The sequence below is a fragment of the Equus asinus genome, chromosome 18, assembly GCF_041296235.1.
Source record: "Equus asinus isolate D_3611 breed Donkey chromosome 18, EquAss-T2T_v2, whole genome shotgun sequence".
Lineage (NCBI taxonomy): Eukaryota > Metazoa > Chordata > Mammalia > Perissodactyla > Equidae > Equus > Equus asinus.
In genome coordinates this window covers 15,382,977-15,401,509 of record NC_091807.1, presented here as the reverse complement: position 1 = coordinate 15,401,509, position 18,533 = coordinate 15,382,977, and positions in this window count along the sequence as shown.

The window sequence follows — 18,533 nt, the reverse complement described above, 5'->3', positions numbered from 1 at the left end:
CCTCGTAATGATCCTGTGTGGTATTTAATGCCGTTAAATAAATCCCTTCTGGTTATACTGGCAACAGTAGATTCTTTTCTCTGAAACTGAACGCTGACTGATACAGATATAACAAAAAGACAGGGTGGGGAAGAAAAACTCACTTTATTGCCCACAAAGAACCAATATTTGACTCTTCGACCTGATAACTCCATTCTCAGACCCGAAATGATGCCTGTGGGAACGACATTTTTGTTGTTAGTGCTCTTGAGTGGATTCCGACTCCTAGCGACCCTGTGGACAGCAGAGAGGAACACTGACAGTCTTTTTGTGCCATCCTCTCACCTTCCAGTGCTATATCAGACAGTGCTCCGCTGCTGTTCACGGCCAACTTTTTTGGAAGTGGGTGGCCGGTTCCTTCTTCCTAGTCTGTCTTAGCCTTGGAGCTCTGCTGAAACCTGTTCACCATGGGTGACCCTGCTAGTATTCGAAATACTGGTGGCATAGCTTTCAGCATCTTCATATTAGGTTGAAGGATCAACACGCAACCACCACAGTATGACAACCAACAGAGGGGTGATGTTGTTCCTTGACCCAGAAACCAACACTGACCCCCATGGTGAGGGCCCCAAATCTTAATTACTGGACCACCAGGGCTGGAGGGAACAACATAGCACATTACTATTATTTATATCATCTCACAAATAGTAAATTACAAACCCAAGTTGCTACCTTTTTCTCTCTTCTTATTCTCCTCTAGTTTTGCTTTTTTTTAAATCTACTTGGAAACCAGTTGTCCTAACCTCACATCCAAGAGAAGTGAAATTCTTTCAATGGCTCAAGAAAAGTTCATGGAGAATATATAATCCCATTTATTATATTGTGAAAAAGTATAAATCAAACAAAGAAATCCCTTTTTTGTATTTAAATATTAAATTATATTGATGTATAGTAGCGTTAGTTACGTTTAAAAAAAAAGATTCTAGAATGCTATTTTGTCTGCATAATTCTGAAAAAAAGGCTAGTTATGGAATGATGACCAGGCATGTTCATCTACAAAACCTTTCCCTTGCTTTTATTAAGTTGAGCATTATAATTTTTCCAAATTTATCTTTCTTATTTTTATTTTTCAAATTCAATCTAATTTCCCCTTCCTTCCTTCTATCTTTATTCTCTCCTTCCTTCACAATCATTTTCTTCTCTTTTAGCTTTGGAATCCTCCCTTATCTTTCATCCCTCTTTACTCAATTATTTAATTAACCAATACATATTTGTTGAAAACCTGTTGCCTGCTGGGCACTGTGCTAGGTTCCAGAAATAAAGCCATCATTCTCTACTATTCTTTAGCTTTCAGAGTATTGGGTATGGGAGACAAAAGAAGAGTAACCATGAAAAAAATCTGAAATTCTGTATTGTGCTTATTTGTAATGAGCACTGGGAGAGAAAAGAACTGGGGTTTATTAAAAAAAAAAAAAAATAGAATAGCAGGCCATGAGGATATTCCTAACTTACATTGATTGAGTCTGTGGAGAGCGATCTGAGGAAATGATATTTGCGTTTAGGACTCAAGCATGAGAAGGAATTAGCCAGGTTAAAGTACAAGAACCAAGATTTCAGAGCGATGCTGAAAGGTCAGTGTGACTGGAGAAAGATGATTAAGGAAAGAATGGTTTAAAGATCACGTTAAAGAGACAGGTGGAGGCTAGAAAATGCACGGAGTTGTAGATCCAGTAAAGAATTTGGATTTTAATATAAGTGTAAAAGGAAACTGATGAAGGTATTTAGGAGAGTGGGTATGAGACATCATATTGATGTATCAAAAGATGACTCTGGCTAATGTGTAGAGAATGAACTAGATGGTGGAAGAGCGGAAGGAGGTGGACCTGTTGGGGTTATTGCAGGAGCTCAGGTAGACCAGGGGAACGCAGGAGAGTTGAAGTGGGGAAGATGAGTCAAAGATTTCTTCTTATCTTCACTGATCTGAAAAGCCATCTTTATAAAATTTTTATATGTATGAGTCTCTTTCTGAATGTTCTAGTTAGTTTTCTGGATTTTGTTGTCTATTCTTGCATCAATACCATAGTTATTTTAAAAGCAGTCCTTTACATCTTTTGACGTTTGGTAGGATAGATTCTCCTTTTTGTTCCTCTTCAGATATATATTAGCTATTCCTACAAATTTATTTTTTACATGAAATTTAGAATTAGCCTGAAAAATTCCATAAAATCCTATTGGATATTGATTTACTTTGCAAAGACTTTTTATGTTAATTAGGAAAATACTATGTTGAGTCTTATCATCAATAAAGATGCTATACCTGTTTATCTAGGAGTGATTATGCCATTCAGTGTGTTTTTATAATTTTCTTCTTAGAAGTCAAAATATTCTCTTATGATTTTTAAATCCCTATTCTATTCTATCTCTAAATATACCTCTGTTGCTTTCTTAATATTTTATTTAATCTTTCCCTTATTTTTCTTAGATCAGTCTTGTTTAATAATTTCATTATTATCTAAATCTTTTCTATAACCCAGTTTTACTTTTGTTGGTCATCTTTGAATTTTTAACTTCATACATTTTAGCATCTTTTCATTTCGTTTTCTGAGAATTTACCCTAAATTTTCTGCTATAGCAAGTCGAATATTTTATTCATTATTCAAAAATCTTTCTTATAAAGTGTATTTCTAAGTACTTTAAAATTTTTGTTATTGCTCTGAAAGTGATTGTTTCCATTTTATATCGGAAGGATTTAGGAAACCTTTTGATGTTTATACATTGTACTTTAAGCCTCCAATATTGCTAACCTCACTGATTGGTTCTATTAGAAATATGGTCATTTTTCCCTCTCATATACATTCATAAGATTTAAAAAATTATTTTTCCAATCTCATTACTGTTCTTATCTTATTACATGGACTAAGATTGTTAGTATAATGATGGATAGTAGCAGTGATAGCAGAAATCATAATCCTGTTTCTGACTTTAAAAGGAAAGTGTGTAATATTTTTTATTAGCTGTTTGGGGCATGATATGGTCTTGGACTTCCAATGTATGTGGACTATCAGAGTCAGAGAGTTTTATTATCTTCCTGGTTGCTAGGAGATTTTCATTTGCTTTTTGTTATGTTTTGTTTCACTTGAAAGATTACTGAATTTCTTTTTGCTTTAATAATGAATATAACTAACTAATTTTGTTAATTTTTACTTTTGGGGCCTTCCTTTGTGACTTTTCATGTGGTCATTTTTTGTAAATGTTGTTTGTATGTTTCAACTGAATGTGTTTTGCCTTTTGAATGTGGTATTGTTTATTTTTTATGTTATTCAAATTCTCTCTTGTCTTGTGAGTTTTGGTTTATTTCATCTGTTAGTTTCCAGGAAATCTGTGCTAAAATTTCCCATTATGAATGTAAAAATGTTAATTTCCCTTTTTACTGGATTCAAAAGTTTCACAATTGTTAAATCTTTTTCATGGGTGAATCATTTCTTTTTCAACATGAAATATCCCATTTGTAGTTTCTAACGATCATAACCTTAAATTTCAGTTTTCTGACATTAATGATGCTCTTCATCATTAGGTAGACTTACAAAGCAAAGCTCAGCTCAAATCAACTCTATGAGAGGTATTACCAGTGTAGTACTCAAACCTCAGAAAAGGAAAGGCTTGGTGACTGATTTTACATGAAGGAATCTAAGAAAGAGATAAAAATATGACTGAAACATAAAATGCTATTTTCAGGGACCATTAAAGAGAAGCTAATGAGTTTAGTTTTGTTGATATTAAGATTACGGCAAAGATAATTCTATTAGGCCTTTGCAATTGGAGTTTTAGAACTCAAGTTCACCAAGATAAAACTTACATTATAATTCTTTGAATTCTTTTCAAGAATTCATCAATCATCTAAGAATGTAACCATCCATCTCCCCCCTCCCCCACCCCGCACCTTTATTTCTCTAGCCCTTAAATCAAGTGTCTGGGATATAATAGGACCTCAACAAAGGCATGTTCACTTTAACTGGGAGGGAGACGGCTTTCTGATTTATACCTAGCTTCCTAGTGCTACTTTTCTTCATACTATACCCCTGCTCCACTTGGTTTAAGCAAAACCAGGAAGGAGGGACATTTACTAAAAGTTTTCCATGATCTTGAATGAAGCAGCCTTCACAGTTTTTAATGTAGCAAAGAGGTCTAAGAGAAAATGTAGATGGAGATAAAGTACGAACAGAAACCAGATGGCAGTATGTAAGAAACTGGAAAAAAGAAAACATATGGTTTGGAGGCAAAGCCTTTCAAATAATTTTGTCAGCAAATAACTCTAGTCTTTCAAATAAATTTGTCAGCAAATAATTCTATCAGCAGGAGGAAGGTAACTATTGGAAGCCACAGGTCAAGTGACATTTGTTTCCAAGGCAAACAGAGAGTGGAAGGAACAGTGCTGAACATAGGCTACAGAGTTGGAAATCGAAAGCATAGACAGCATTTGAAAATGTGTAAATAGAAGAATGATTTAAATAGAGCAGAGAGAAAAGCAGAAAGCCAAGGATTATATCTTGGGAATGGGAAAAGATGGTCCTTTCAAAGTGATAGAGGAAAAGCAGAATGGTGTGTGGGGAACCAAGATAACTTACATACCCCAGGTCAGACCTTTGGCATTCACGTTACCAGAGAAAACAAAATGATTGATATGTGTTGTGGGCAGCTGTAATTCCCAGGGTCAGACAAAATTCTAACAGTCTCCCACTTCCCTTTCTTTCTTCCTTTTCAATTTAGCGTCCCCGCACACAATCCTTCTTCACATACTCAGTGGCCTGGAAGTGCTTTTGCTCATCCAGACTTCTGTTTCATCTCCTCATGCATCAGACTCAACTTCCTGACAGGGAACAGCCTCTGAACACAACTGGGTTGTGGTGCACTGTTTTTGGAATCCAGTTCAAGAGCGGGGAAGAGGCCAGACTGTAGAGATTGAAGCCAGTCAAATGGGAGGAAACTTACAGGGGAATAATTTACAGTCAAGTCACAAACTGGCCAACTGAGTCAGTTTTCAGAAGGGCCCTCCGAACAGAATTAAAAATCCAGGAGAACAGAGGGAGAGTCTCCAGAGCTGGGGGACTAAGGAGAGACCTTGAGTGAAAAAAAAGACTAGTTGCTTTGTAAAGGGCACTTGAGGCCTGTAGCATGGGCAGCAAGGAGTTGCTAAAAGCTCACCCTCTGACTTGTTTCCCTACTTGATTTCTCACTGTAAATCTATCTATTCAACCCTGCTCCTTTCCAATTATTTCAGCTTTGTATTAGGAAAAAAGCAGAAAAACAGAATTATCTGATTAAAATTTATGATAGACTTCACCTCCCGAAGTAGTAATTTGTAAGTTTAAAAGGAGTGTTTTTTTTTTCAAACCCAAATGAATCTCTAATCAGTAGAATGTGTTGGAGGAAGTGAGCAAAACCTTGGCCTGAATGTTGGTAAATTGGACTGGTTAACTTGTGGCTTCAATTTAACTATGTTTGAATGAGAAATCTGTATTTTATTAGGTGAAGCCTTTTCTAAGTTTGAATTTTCTTTATATTCCTTTACTTTCTCTTTAGTTCTTAGTAACGTTATTATCAAGTTTTAGCTTTTCGTTGTTAAGCAAGGAGCAAGACGGGAAAGGAGCTTTTGTCTATTTCTGGGTGTTGCAGCAAGGAGACAACTATGTGCCCCTGGAGGCTGGAGTAAAGACAAAAGAGAACCAAGAAGGAGGTGTAAATAGTGGGAAAAGAGAAGTCATTCATACAGCCATGCTATTCTGCCTGTGATAATCTCTGTCTTAGTCCATTCAGGCAGCTAGAACAGAATACCAAGGACTGGGTGCCTTATAAATAACAGAAATTTGTTACTCACAGTTCTACAGTGTGGGAAGTTCAAGATCAAAGTGCAGGCAGATTCAGCGTCTGGCGAGGGCCAGCTTCCTGGTTCGTAGATGGCCGTCTTTTTGTGGTCGGTGTCCTCGCATGATAGAAAGGAGTGAGGGATCTCTCTGGGGGCTCTTTGATAAGGACACTAATCCCATTCATGAGGGTTCCACCCTCATGACCAAATCACCTCCCAAAGGTCTCACCTTCTAATACCATCACATTGGGTATTAGGTTTCAAGATATGAAGTTTGAAGGGATAGGTAGAGTCAATCTATAGCAATCTCCCATATAGACTTTTCTTTCTGCTTCACAGAGTTTCTGTGTATTTATTTTTAAAACCTAGCTCTGTAATACTATTTTAAGAACCTGGCTGCATAGTCTTGCTAAAATAGAATCTCCAAAATTAGGGCTCAAAGTCTGCATATTTATCAAGCTCTTCTGATGACGATGAGCAAAACATGCTCTACACGTTACAGTGAAGTAAAACTCTACTCTGAATTAGTCTTGATTTGTTTTTGCATTTCCATCAAATTCTTTGAGAGTTGGAAAGGATTCAACTTGAAGAATATAAGACTTCAGTTATTTCACGAGGGCTAGGAATTTCCCAAACAAAAAATATCTCAACTGTTTTATCACTGATAGAAAAATCTGCAGCAGTTGATTTTTTCCTCCAACATTAATTTTTCCAATGTTCTTACAAATGAGAAAGACAAGGATATATTAAGTTCAAATAACTCTCAACTTAATTAACTAGGTAGCTATCTGTCATGACCCCTCAGACATAGGAAACCTGAGATTATAATGCCTCATATCTAGTGGATGCTCACCAAATATTTGCTGACTGATGAGAAAAAGAGGAACATTTTCTAAGGAAAAAGAGAAGATGAAATTGAGTTATGTGGTCACTAAAAACAACCAACTTATAATTTGATTCTGACCTTCCCAGAAATGTTGCAATATGTTGCCCCTTAGTAGCTTCCTGACATATCATTCACACCCGTTTTTTTTTTTTGAGGTATAATTTTTGTACAGTGGAATACACTAATCTTGAGTGTAGATGTTATGACAAATGCATATCCTTCTAGAGCGTATGAAGAGATGCATACACCTATTTTACACACACTCCTATCAAGATAGAACATTTCCATGACCCCAAAAGCTTTCTTCCTTTGTCTTCCCTGGTAATTAATCCCTCAAAGGTAATTATTGTCTGCTTTCTATCATGATGCATTAGTTTTGTCTGTTCTAGAAATTTATATAAATGGAATATTTTTTTGGAATCCAAGTTCTTGAGTGTATAAGTAGGTCGTTCTTTGTATTACTGAGTAATATTCCATTGTGTGAATATACTACATATATTTTACTGTTGATGACTCTCTGTATTGTTTCCAGCTTTTAGCTATTATGAATAAAGCTCCTTTGAATACTCTTCTAGAAATTTTTTTTTGACATATGTTTCCATTTACTTGGGCAAATACCGAGGAATGGAATTGCTAAGTCAAAGGATAGATATATGTTTAACTTCATAAAAGATAACCAGTTTTCCACCAGCTATATAAGAATTTCGGTTGCTCCAAAAAGCCGGTACTTTAGGTTGTCAAACACTTTTAATTATAACCATTCTAGTTTGTGAAGTGAATCATTGTGGTTTGAATTTGCATTTCCTCAATGACTAATGATACAGAGCACTTTTCATGCACTTACCTTCTGTATATCTTCCTTATCTTCCTTTGTGAGGCGTTTATTCAAGTCTTATGCCAATTTTTAAACTTTTGGTTCTTTTATTTTTGTTACTGAATAGTAAGAGGTTTTTGTATGTTCTTGATCCAATTCCTTTGCCAGTTACACATGTTCTGAATATTTTCCCCAGACTGCGGCTTACCTTTTTACTTTTTTAACAGGTGATTTTAAATGAGCAAATGTTTTAATTTTGATGGAGTCTAATCCATCTTTTCCTTTCTTTTTGTGGTCCATGCATCTTGTGTACTACCTAGCAAACTTAAAGGGCTTGGAGAAGTTCTCCAACGATTTCTTCTGTAAGCTTTGTGATTTGGGTGTGTACTTAGATCTACGATTCATCTCGAATTAACTTTTTTGTGTGAAGTAAGGTAGCGGTGTAGGGATCAATGGTCACTTTTTCCATATGAGTGTCTGCCTGTTTTAGCACCATTTGGTAGGAAGACTTTCCTTCTCCATTAAATTGCTTTAGTGCCTTTGTTAAAAATTAATTAATTGAGCATACATATTGGGTCTATTTCTCAACTCTCTTTTTAGTTTCATTGAATCTATTTTTTCATTCTTATGCCAATCTAAATTATTTTGATTAATGTACCTTATTCTAAGTCTTGAAGTCAAGTAATGTAAATCCCCCAAATTTGTCTTTGTAAAGACCATTTTAGACCATTCAGATACTTATTAGTTACATATACAATCTAGAATCACATTGTCAAATTCTATGAAAAAAAATTACAAAAATTTTTAATGGGATCATATTAAATTCAAAGGACACTTTGGGATATTTGGCGTCCTAGCAATATTGAGCTTTGCAATTTATTAATATATCTTTCCACTTATTTGGATATTCTTTAATTTTTTTCAGCAAAGTTTTTGCAGTTTTCTGTGCACAGGTGTTACAGGTAGGACTCTGAGACAGGTTAACTAGCAGGCAGTTTATTGTGGAGTGCTCTCTTGGATAAATATCTACCTATCGTGAAAGTGATGGAAGTGGGATTAGTCAGAAGGAGAAGTTGGGCTAAAATGCAGTCACAACAAATGCATCAGCTGATTCTAATGGGAATATCAAAATCCAGGGGAGACCTTCAAATTTGTCCTGAAATAGAGCGACTGGATTCGTATGGCCCTGTTTCAATCAGTTGTCTTCAGGCTGCCCTAGGAGGCCTTAGACGAGGTAGCTCTCTTTAGCGGAGAGTAATTTGCAGAGAGGGCTCACATCTGAGAGCTATCTGACAGCAGCACTTCCAGCAGCTAGGAGAATAACTCCTTCATTTTAAAGGTCCGGGTAGGAAGATTTAAAGCTCTGGGTAAGGTTGCACAAGACTGCATCCACTATATTTTATCCTTTGTGCCGCTTGGATCCACTTGCTTCATAAAATTTCTGGGAACAGATCCATCAGGATTCTGGTGGACCTCATTTTCCAGAGGAAATGTGTAAAAGGAAGTTTAGTGGGATTAACTATAGCCTCTCCCACTGAAGCCAGGCACTTGCTCACAACTGATGCTCATCATCTCCATCCTCCACTATCCATTCAAGATTCCCCTCACCTTTGGCTAGGAGCTCAACTTGTTTAGGAGGTTTATTTGGTGACAGAACAAAGAACCTCATACCTGAAGTTCCTGATACCCTGGTAATCATGCTATGCTTTGCATGCAGCTGCAACACTCATTCTTTAACTGGTAAGTCCGTGCAAAGGGGACAGGAAAAATGTTTAAGTATGTCATCTGAGTGGCAAACTTATTCCTCCATTGTTTAATAGCAGCTCTATCTCCTTGTGATAATTAGGGACAATTACCCCTTTAGGTCAGTGACTTCTCTATGTTTCTGCTAGTTTCTTGGAGTGAGTTCAAAGTGCCCAGGCATTATCGAGAGGCTAAAATCTATTGAGGCTTTTGCTAGCACCAGCTGGAAAAGTTAACCATTTGGATAACCAGGATCTCCAAAAACCTTTGCAGAGTTCAGTGTTGCAAGGACCAGAAGCATGGGTTAAGAAAAGTGATGGTAAACAGGTAAACACTTTCACATCGATTTCTGAACAAATGATTTCTATTAATTGAAGACATAGCACCATATATTGGTTGTGAATTGCATTCTTGAGGGTGGTACTCATCCTCACATACTAACATATCTGAGCTGGTGCTTCAGTTGCAACTTCAATTAGCCACTCTATTGGCAAGCCAGTCTGGCAGCTTCTGGGTGGTGTTATATGCATCAGGACCAGTGGATCTTATTGTTGTGTGTGGGTTGCCGTATGATTTGCTGTAAAATGAGTCCTTTTGTTTCATGCAATGTTTGTGGTTGTAGATATAACGCTTTGTAAACTCTTGGATATTGGTACTGGCTGAGGTCCTGTGAAGCAGAAAAGGCAAGGCTGTACAGAATATATGTCAATTTCAGTCAAGATGAATCACTGTCAGGGTGAAGGGGTTCTAACGTTGTCAAACTGACACTATGTGGCTCTTGGTCTCCTCCTGCAATGATGCCATATTGGGGGCTGAGCATTTTCTGTGTTTTTGGCAGATTGGATATTATCTGTCTGTTAATTGGAGCATCTAGTCTACTTGCATTTAATAGAATTATGATTATGGTCAGGTTTAAGTTTTCATCTTGTTATTTATTTTCTCTGGTACCATTTGTTCTTTATTTCTTTTTTCCCCATCGTTTGCTATCAGGAGTTTACTGCTTCATTAAATAAATTGTCTTCTGTTGGATTATTCAAGTACTTTTAGAAATTCACTTTATCTCCTATATTATATAATCAAGTACACCTCCTTCCTTCCTTCCTTCCTTTATTTATTTATTTATTTATTTTTGCTGAGGAAGATTTGCCCTGAGCTAACGTCCACTGCCAATCCTACTCTTTTTTTGCTTGAGGGAGATTAGCGCTGAGCTGACATCTGTACCAGACCTTCTCTATTTTTTTGTATGTGGGACACCACCACAGCATAGCTGGTGAGTGGAATGGTCCCCTAGGGGGTACGAACCCACGAAGCTGGGCTGCCAAACAGAGTGTGCAGAACTTTATCCACTTGGCCACAGGGCTGGGCCCTCTCCTTCATTTATTTTTGTTTTAAAAGTAAGATACATCTTTAACTTATCACTATCTGCCTCAAAGTAATTTCTGTTACCTCCTATATAATGTAAGAATCTGATGATGATATACTTTCCCTTACCCTCTTCTATTTTTGTGCTCTTATTTCATACCATTTGCTTCTAAATATATTATAACTTCAAAATATATTGTTATTACTATTTACCTTAAATAGTCAATTGTCTTTTTAAAAATTAAGAAAGTATAAACATGTTAATCATTCCTACTCTTCATTCTTTCAAATAAATTTGTTTTTATATGGGATCTATCCCTTGAGAAGAACTTTCTTTAACATTGACTGAATTTTAAGTCTGCTGGTGAAAAATTCTCAAATGATTTGTTTAACAAAAATGTTTTCTTATTTGTTTTTGAAGAAATTCTTTTGTGCAGTGTATTGAATTCCAGATTGACATATTTTTTCTTCCAGCATTTAAAAATGTTATTCCATTGTCCTCTGTAATATATAGTTTTCTATTTAAAAAATCAGCAGTTTCTTTGTTATATTTTTTCTTGTATACAATGTGTCTTTTTCATTTGGCTGCTAATGTATTTCTATTTATCTTGAGTTTTAGCCATTTGACAATGATGTGCCAAGTATGTTTTTATCTGTGTTTATTTGAACTGTCATTCTTTAATTTTGTTGGATACTTGCGCTGATATTTTTAAAAATAATTTTACACATATTTATCTCTGTTTGATCTTGACCTATAGATGACCGAGGGCTTTTTTATTTTCATTCTTTTACAGTTTGTGCTTTGTTTGCATAATTTTTATGGCTTGTCTTCAGTTCACTGATATTTTCTTCAGCAGTGCCCAATCTGTGATTTTTTTTCATTTCAGATACTGTATTTTTTTAGTTTTAGAACATCTTTTTTGTAGTTGCCATTTCTCTACTAAGTTTTTCTGTTTATTTATTATGTCCACTTTGCCCTTTAAATCCTTGAACGTATTTATCATAGCTATATCAATGTCCTTGTCTCATAATTCTATCTGTGTCATGTCAGCATGTCTGTTGACTGTCCATTCTTTATTTCTCTCTGTTTATTCACATGTCTAGCATTTTTGTTTGTATACTGGACACTGTGGATTTTACATTCCTGAAATCCAAATTATGTAGTCTCCTTTAAAAAATATTAAATTTTGTTCTGGCAAGTGGTTAATTTACTCACAGATAAGCTTGATCCTGTTAAGGCTTAAGTATGTCTAGAATAGCTCTACTTCTAAAACTTGGTCTTTCTGAAGTCTAAAATGAAAGTTAATGGTTTTTCAGTGAAGTCTATCTATGCTGACTAGTTAGAACTCTAGTATTCTCAGAACTGAGAAACCTCTAGAACTTTCATTCAGATCTCTTTCAGACCCCATGATGTCACAACCTGTGCAAATGCAGCTAAGTATTTCATAAAAGAATCAAGAAAGAGTAGTTTTCTGGATTTCTCTTCTCTGTGTATGTCACTCCTTTTCAGTATCCTGTCTCATAAATTTCAGCCACCAGAGCAGCCCCAAATCTTCCTTATGTCTCTTTGTCTACCCAGCAATGCCATTACTCTGTATCTGTCTTCACTTCTGTATGGCTCAGTTTGGAAAGTCCCCAGACAGGAAGCTGGAGTAATATGGGGTCCACCTAGCATATGTTCCCTTTTTTTAAGGATCACAGCTCTTCACTATCTGTGCACCACAATATCATTTTTTAGCTGTTTATGGTGGGAGAGTAAGTCAAAACCTGTTATTCCGTATTGGCTGTAATCATAATTTCTATCCTTCCTCTGTCAAAACAAATAATTACCTTTGCATTGTGGCTTAGTCTTTTTAAAGTACTTTCATACATTACCTTATATTATTCACAAAATATTGTCAAATAAGTTAGCACTCATGATATAATCAGAAAAGAACGTAAATTTTAAATTCTGTATTTCTTATAAAAATATTAAACCTCAAGGAGAATAAGTGATTTTAGCTTAAACCATCTGGATTCATAACCAGTTTTCTAATTTTTATCTCAGTACTTTTTCTATGGGCAATGCTGTCTCAAGGAAAAACAGAATTCTTTGCTACTTAAGTATATATTTTCTGAAATTTTATTTTTCTTTTTTGTGAAAGTGTATGCTTTCTTTTGTTACAATTTATCAGAAATCTAAAGATATTGTATCATTTTTTTCCTTTTGGCTTTTCCTTTTCTGGTTTTGCTTCTTTTACACATTCTAGAAATTCAACATCAGATGTGTCTATTTTAATGACTGATCTTATTAGCAAATTATGTGAAAACATGAAGGACGACTAATTTTATTTCAATTAAAATTTTTATGTGGATGTTAAAAATACCAACATAGTTTTAGATTTTTGTAATATAAATATAATGTCCAGAGAAAGCCATTTCATTCACCCTATTCTGATCGTAAACTTACGACAGCTGTAATTTAGTATTAACATGGTTATCTCTATCACAATCTCAGCACCACCTTTGACTCCAAGCCTCCTAAAGCAGGTAAAGACTATCTGTCTTGTTAACCACTAGTCCCTGCTACAATAGCTGGCTTATAATAGGTACTCATTAAATCTTTACTGAAAGAGAGAACCATGAATATTAATTTGTTTATATCTAGAAATTTGCATTTAATTCTAAGGCTCACAATTTAAGAAGGTCATGAAAAATTGAATGAAATAGAGGGAAAAATGGCCTAACTGATGAAAGGTATAAAACAAATGGTTGAAATTGGAGATATTAAACTGAAAAGAGACCCCTAGGAGAGCATATAATAACTGCTTTAAAATATTTGACGTTATCTTACATAGTTTAGGGGTAGACTTTCTTTGTGATTCTTCATAGAAAATCACTAGCCCTAATGGGTGATATTTCAGAGAGGCAAATTTTCAACTCAATATAGGTAGGAATTCTTCAGATAAAGGTATACAATTGGAATCAAAGGTTTAAAGGATATAGTGATACCCATGCCTTTTCTTGGTTCTAGAGATTGAATTTGTCTGCTGGGGAACGTAGAAGCAAGTTTTGCATCATCTTGGATAACAGACCAGGTGAGCTTTAAATTTAATCCCGAATCAAATTTATAAAAATATGCTTCCATCACTCAACAAACATTTATATGCAAACCCCCTAGGAAATCACTTTATACGTAGAGAGAGCTTATTTTCAAACTCTTACTTCACAAGAGATTAAGAAATTCTTTTCCCACCCCCTTATTTGGAATTGTGGCTTCCTTTGAGAGATGTTACTGCTCGAAGTGTTTGATGCATGCAAGTGAGTGCATGTGGGCACACACACACACAAACAAGAAAAGAACAAAGAAAGCTCAAGAACAACTGTTGACCTGGCATGCTCTTCGTAGAAAATTAGAGTAATTATATTTTCAAACGATTGTCAATATTTCAGAAAATAAATTATCAGGGCAAAAGATCATTGAAACACAGATGATGGAAAGCACAAACACTTAGGTAAGGAAGAATTGCTCCTTGTGACTTAAGCTAAGAAAAATCCATGTAGCATGTTGAGGATCAATTTTCAAAATATAGCATTTGTAAACATTTTCCATCCTCTAGTATGCTTTGAAAACAATTTATGGGAGAGCTAAATTGCCCCTTGAACTGCCCTTAACAAGTGTGCAGTGTACTTTAATACAAAATTACCTATATGTTTGAAAATAGTGACACTAAGAAATTTGAACTTTCTCAACCTCACCAGTTTATGAGTATACATGGTCATATACATGTCTAAATTAAAAAAGAGGGGTGATCACCCTCATCTACTAATAATGCATGTACTTTAGCTTCCTGCAAAGACTCTAGACTCATATATGTTAGTCTCCAAGGGTCTGTCAAATGTTCAAAAGCAAGCATACATGTAGAGACATAACTGGGCAATGCCAAACACTGCTCTGTGTGGCATAGTCTTTCCTTGCTGCTATGGCCACTCTCAGAGGCTGGGTGTCCTCGGGTCTGGAATGCTGTGCCACTTCTCTCTTGTCCCTATTTTGGCCAGAGAAATTTATTCTTTGATGACTGCTCCAATTCCATCAGTCATGGAGGGTGTCCTAGCTGCTCCCTGGGTGTGATGGACACCTTCTTTGCCATGTACTACCCAGATCCAGCATCTCCTTTCTGATGGCTGCCTCCACTATGAAAGCAAAACAGCCACTATCGTTCCTCTTCTTGGTATAACATGCACTGGTATGACTTTTTCATTTCAGAGTGTGGTAGTCTGTCTTGCTGCTCTGCTGGGCAGAGACATTCTTTCTTAGTGTTTCCTTGAGCTTCATGGGATCCCAAAGTTGTGTGGAGATTAAGGAGAAGATTATAGAGAAAAGTCCCCTCCTTTCTGTGAGGTTCAAACACAGTGTTTCTTGGGCACTAATGTGTAACAGAGCTCAGCAAATGCACCTTTTTAGTATACTTTTAGGCTTCTCTCCCTAACATACACCTATGCATGCAAGGACGTGGACAAGCATCAGATCTTTGCAAGGGTCATCACACTGTACTCAGAATCTCTGTTCCCTTCCAACAACTTATAAGTAGGTCAAACTCATAGTTCCAGGATCCATGTTACTTCAAGAATAGCTCTTTCCTAGGAGAATTTTTACTTTTCATGCAAATAGATGCTTTTCAGTCTTGTTCCATTTATACTCTCCCAAATGTTCAGTTATGTCTGAATGTCCAAGAGTAAACATAATATAGATATACACTGTAAGGCAGGGTACAGGATCCAATAACACTTTTGGAAGAATCTCTGATGTTTGGAAATCATTACTAGAGTACTTGAATTTCCTGGTATATATTTCAGAAATAATCTGTAGAGTACGCATGAAGCTCAATGGAAAGATTTCATGCTACAGAAAAATCAAATAACTAGAATTGACTGTATAAAGTAATCATAGGCTGACCTTACATTTTGTTCTTTTTTCTAGATTATCTGCCGTGTTTTCTCATTACTTTATAAAGCAAGTACTGATTGGGTGAAGAAGGAGTTGTCTCCTACCCTTTGCAATTCCTGTAATATGCTCACTCTTTGGGAAAATGATCTTGGAACCAGTGACTCCCGATGCCATGTGTGAATCATAGCACTAGGAGGTAGGAATCTGGCCTTTGATTAAATGATTTTCCTACTGTAAAATTTGAACATACTGCATCTTGATAACACCTTTTTTAAAGTAAGCACAACTTGTATTCATTACTGGGAGGTTTTAAGAGTGGAATTATTTATGAGTTTGGATTCATTTAGTGTCTCTCTCTCTCTCTCTATATATATATATACATATATAATTCAATACACTATATTATTATTTTTTCAGATATACTATTGTCCTTTCTGAACGCAAACACATCAAGAGGTTTTAGGCTAGGCACAATCAGAAGACTTCACTTCATAAAGTTCACAAATGTCAGAAAGGAAATGGAATTTAGATAGTCATATTCTTGTTTCACTCAGGGACAGACTGGGTAGGGCACAATGTTTCCTGATTCATTGCTAATCTCTTTCCATGTCTTATTTTATGAAGTATGTACAATATCCAGGTGTTGTAGACTGAATGTTTGTGTTCCCCCAAACCTCATATGTTGAAACCCAATCCCCAGTGTGATGGTATTCAGAGGTGAGGCTTTTGGAAGATGATTAGATCATGAGGGTAGAGTCCTCATGAAGGGGGTTGGTGCCCTTTTAAAGAGACCTCAGAGAGCTCTCTAGTTCTCTTTCCGCCACATGACGACACAACAAGAAGACAGCTGTCTGGAAACCAGGAAGCAGGCTCTCACAAGACACCGAATCTGCTGGTGTCTTCAACCTCCAGAACTGTGGGAAATAAATGTGGTTTAAGCCACCCAGTCTACAATACTGTTGTTATAGCTGCCCGAACAGACTAAGACACCAACTTTCTCTAAGACTCTCACCACAGAGACTAGGTTCTTGCCCCCAAATAAAATTTGCTCATGTTGATTGCTTTCTTGCAGTCTTCTTTCCTCACTTTCTTTTCTGTGGTTGTGCCACCCTACTTGAATTTGATAGATCCTTTATGTTTGTACTTCCTATGATTGCCTTTTCTCTCCCCACTGTTTGCCCTACAACTTTGGGGCTAAAGTAACCACATTTGCTCTAATGTAAGGGGCTACTCTGGAGAAAGGGCATAAGAGCATGTACCTTGCCGTGGTCATTAGGGCTGTTCACAGATTTCTGTTTTATTGTTTATTCCTGGTCAACAGGACAGTTACACTTCCCCACACTTTTGGAAGTTAGGAGTGGCTATACTGTTTTACTCTGGCCAATAATACATGAGTGGAAATGATGTATGTCATTTCTGGGCAGAAATTTAAGGAAGCTATATGTTTTGCCAAATTCCCCCTTTTCCTGCCTTAGCCACATAGGATCACGTGTTGAGATGGAAACTCTATTAACCTGTAACTTGAATGACTATGATGAGCAGAGTTCTCACGATAACCTGCAAGGCATGAGCAAGGAGTAAAAACTACACTTTCGTTATGAAAAGCCACTGAGATTTGAGTGTGCTTGTTAATACACAGCCTAGCCTAGCCTGATTAGTATACTCATTAATGTGAACTAAAAAGTTAGTTTTTTGGCATATAATCCCATTTAATTTACAATCACTTATTGAAATCATCTGTGCATAAGGAATAGCCTTAGATATTTATTTGGGATGCGGATAAAGAAATCAGCAAGACTTAGTCATTGTTCTCAAGAGGCTCAGAATTTATTCCCATGAGACTTTTATCCTTTATAGCAGGGTACAAGTCATGTTATTCTGGGCAATTCTATTCTGAATGTTGGAGAAATAAGTATAAGAATTATCAAGGGTAGCATATTCCTTTGTGTGTGTGTGTGCATGTATGTGCGGTAGGGAGGGAGGAGGTATTTCTCAGGCAACCTACTCCCTAAGTGCACAGCATAGGAAATGCAAATTCAAATGGCTCAATATCCAAGGCATTTAAGCCCTAGAAACAAGGCAGGAAGTGGTAGAAAATGATGTCAATAGAGAATCCCCAGAGGAAGAATAGCGCTGAGGACACCTAAGGGAGCCTCTTAAATTGCTTCAGCTGCAATTGGGGTTCAATGCAAATGTAGGTGTAAAAAGAGACCTGGGGGGGGGGCGGAACTCCAGGTGAAAACAGATCATGGACCCATGTGGAGAGTGGGCATCCAATCAAATTCCTACAGTTCATGACACTATTGTAAAAAAGGTGAAAAACACAAGTTCTAGCCTGGTACTGGCATTTCCTTATTATATTAATTTGAGCCTGTTACATAGCTTCTATGTATTTAATCCCTTAATCTGTGCAATAAGAATAATTTAATTCAATGTCTGCCTCATAACTATAATGTGAGCACTGAATGAGTTATTCTGCATAAAGTTTATATGATAGTGTCTGACAGATAATAAATGCTTAGCAAAAGTAAACTATCCTTTTTATTATGGCTACCTTATATGATTATCTTTTCCCTGGATTTCCCAGCAGTTAATATATTGATTCACAATTTGGAGGGATTCCATTAAAAACAAACATGTAAAATAATACTGAAACCTGGCTGATTTGGTTGAATCAACAAGCAATGTTAAGCCTAGTAATTAAATAATTATTTTTCTTTATTTACTTTGGTGTCTAATTTTATTATTTTGGTTATATGAAAGTATATGTTTGGCTTTCATAAGAGAACATGAGCAATTCTCTCTCAAGGGAAAAGAAAAGCTTTTGGTGAAGCCATTACCAACAGTGGCTTTTTCTGATTTTTTTCCCTTCCTTTTGAATCCATTAAGCTTTTTTATTATTCATTGAGTGCAATTTGGTTAAAATTCTTTCTCCTTCTTCCCACTTACTTCCAAAAAT